This window comes from Vigna umbellata, chromosome 6, assembly GCF_029865625.1.
Source record: "Vigna umbellata cultivar VRB3 chromosome 6, Vumbellata_1.0, whole genome shotgun sequence".
NCBI lineage: Eukaryota > Viridiplantae > Streptophyta > Magnoliopsida > Fabales > Fabaceae > Vigna > Vigna umbellata.
Genome location: NC_142170.1, coordinates 508,048 through 511,509, shown reverse-complemented (window position 1 = coordinate 511,509; position 3,462 = coordinate 508,048).

Below are 3,462 nucleotides of genomic sequence, written 5' to 3'. Positions count from 1 at the left end.
GTTAAGCTCCTGCACTTGATGAACTAATTATTAGGAATGCTAGGAATTGTATGAACTCGTAATTAGGGAGAAGCCTTCTTGAAAGGTACTTTAGAGAGTGGCATTAACAATGATGATTTGAATGTTGAATTCCGAAAATATATGAGAGTGGATGAGATGAAATTGACCCCCAACAACATATTCATACGTATATTTCATTGAAAGTGTTTATCTTTTGCCTTTGCCATTGATCAAAACTTCATGCATGCATACATGTTTATTTTCGTCTTTTGCATAATATAATCCAAATATTTTGTCTTTAAGTCTTAGCTAATCAACAAACCACACAACTAAACTAGGCCGTGAGTCCTTTAGGAAGAACGATACTTGGTCTTACCAAGTTTATTACTTGAACGATTCGGTCATACTTGCCGATAGTAAAACAAGTTTGTGACATCATATTTTGGTGTTCATAAATTTATCCATCAAGTTTTTGGCGCCGTTGCCGGGGACTCGTGGTTTAACTGGTTAATTTGTGTGATTATTGATTATCTTTGACTTTAATTTTGAATTTCTGTTTTATTTTCTATTTTTATTTTTTTTTCGGTTTTTATTAGATTAGATTTTATTTTTATTTTATTTTATGTTTATCTTCTGAATCTTTTATCTTCTCCTATATCTTTTTGTGCTAACAAATCTTTTCTAGGGTTTTGTTTTCTTGTGCATGCAGGAAGCAATTAGAACAAGGAGCAAGAAAACAACAGAACCTCTTCTTGAAGGTCTAGACGAGAGTAGAGGGAGGAGAAGAATCCGAACATCTAGAGAACTTTTCCCTCCTCCGGAAACTCTGTTGCAACCATCACCACAAGGTTCTGACCATAGCATAGAAAATATGGAGAATAATAATATCAGAAGAACTCTTGCTGATTACACCAATACAGCTGGACCTCAGCACTTTAACAGTATAGCTAGACCTAGAGTCAATGCAGCTAACATGGAGGTCAAACCAGCATTGATCCAACTGGTGAAGAGTAATCAATTTAATGGGTTATCTCATGAAAGCCCATATGAGCACCTCACTACATTTAATGAGATCTGCAACACGGTGAAAATCAATGGGGTGCCAGATGAAGCGATCAAACTTAGCTTGTTTCCTTTCTCATTAGGAGGCAATGCTAAGCTTTGGTTAAATTCTTTTCCAGAGGGAAGCTTCACAGAGTGGGAAGCAGTGGTAACCAAGTTTCTAAATAAATACTTCCCACAATCAAAGGTGAACAAAGGCAAGCAAGAGATTTCTTCATTCAAGCAGGGCATGGAAGAATCACTGGGTCATGCATGGGATAGATACAAAAGCTTGCTACGAAAAACACCCACGCATGGATTCGATGAAGTGGAAGTAGTCCTTACCTTCCTTGGAGGTCTTGGTTCACAAACCAAGATGATGCTAGATGCCTCAGCAGGAGGAAACATTAAATGGAAGACTCCAGAGGAAGCAACAGAAATTATTGAAAATATGGCTACTAGTGATAACGAACTCCACAGTGAAAGAGGAGCTCCTACGCAACAGAAAGGAGTTCTACAATTACAGACGCATGATGCCTTGCTAGCACAAAATAAAATTCTAACTCAACAGCTGGAAACTCTTACTAAAACTCTTGCACAATTACCTAAAGAGTTAAAAACTGCTGCACAGGTACAAACCCAGTTGTGCGAATTATGTGGAGGTGACCATATCAATTGTCAATGTGCTTTTCAAGTTGAAGCCGTGGAGGATGTTAATTTCATGGCCAATCAATTTCCATACCGTCAAGGGAACTACAATCAAGGGTGGAAACCACACCCAAGCATTGGTCAAGGACAAACTGGGCAAGCTAGTCAGTATAATAAGCAGCAGCAGCATCCCACCTTTTGGCAACAGTTATCTATGCTTAATGAAAGATCAACAAGGTTGGAAGAAACTCTTCAGCAATTCATACAGAAAACTGAATCTTCTCAAAAGAGCACTGAAGCTGCTATAAAGAACTTGGAGATTCAAATGGGTCAGATTACCAAGCAATTGGAAGAAAGGCCAAATAGAAATTTTGGGGCTAATACTGAGGTTAACCCCAGAGAAGAGTGCAAGGTGGTAAAGAGTGTTGATGATGAGAAAGTTGAGTTAGATACAGAAGAGAGAAGAGAAATAGAGAGCAAAAGTACTTTTCCTTTTCCAATCCATAAAGGGAAACAACTGGACTTCACAGAATTATTCAGAATGGTGGATAATGAAGCACCTTGGGAACAAATTCTACAGCAAATCAAAGTTTACACAAAATCTGATGAAGAAATCTCTACCAAGAAGAGACGTAGAGATGATGAAGCAAAGGAGTGTATAACTGTTAAAAAAGAGTCATTCCCTCCTAAAGCATCAGATCCAGGCAGTTTTTCTATCCCTTGTTGATAACAGTTGAAAAACTGTTATTTTCATGCTTAAAAGTGATACTAAAAGCAACCTTTAGACTTAGAAACTAGCTTGAAATCATGCATTTTGTTTATATTTTCAGAAATAAGAGAGCTGGACAGGTTTATGCTTGATTTGAGTGTTTTTGTGCAGGTTTTGAGGTGAATTTGGTGAAAGAAGTGAAGAATGAGAGAGAGGACATTAGAAAAGACAAGAAAGAGTGCAAAAAGGAGAAGTCGAAGGCACCGCTCAGCGGCAAACTACCGCTGAGCGGCACTCAAGAGGTGGCGTTGGAACCGCTGAGGGGCAAATGGCCGCTGAGGGGAAGAAAGAAGACGCGTAACCACCGCTGAGCGGTAAATGGCGCTGAGCGGCACTTTTTGGGCTTGGGCTTTTGTAATCTTTTGTAACTCTAGATTAGTATATAAGGGCTTGCACGTCCTTTAGTTAGAGATCTTTGGCAGAAACGAGGCAAACACTCTCTCTTTCACCCCTTTGAAGGAGGATCTTGGATGCTCAGGCTACCTCTTCCACTTTATTGGGTTTATTCTTTCATACTTTCATTGTTATTCATCTAGGTTCACCATGAATATGGTGAACTAAACCTTGTATGTTTGTTGGGGAATCAATGTAATCTCTTGAAGCTCTCATATATGGAATCTGTTGAGTACATCTTTGAATTAAGACATATGCTTTCTTTCATCATTAGTTAGGGTTTTTCCTCTTTGCTCAATGCTTGCATTGTTTAACTCATTCTAATGCATGATTATTGGTTTTGTCGATACGGACACGTACGGGGAAGTCTAGATCCGGGGAATTTCTCCCAATATTATACTGACAATATTCTATTGGTTGCCTTTAAGCTCCTGCACTCATGAACTAATCATTAGGAATGCTAGGAATTGTATGAACTATTTGATTAGGGAGAAGCCATCTAGAATGGTACATTAGAGAGTGGCATTAACAATGATGATTTGAATGTTGAATTCCTAAAATATATGAGAGTGGATGAGATGAAATTGACCCCCAACAACATATTCATTCAT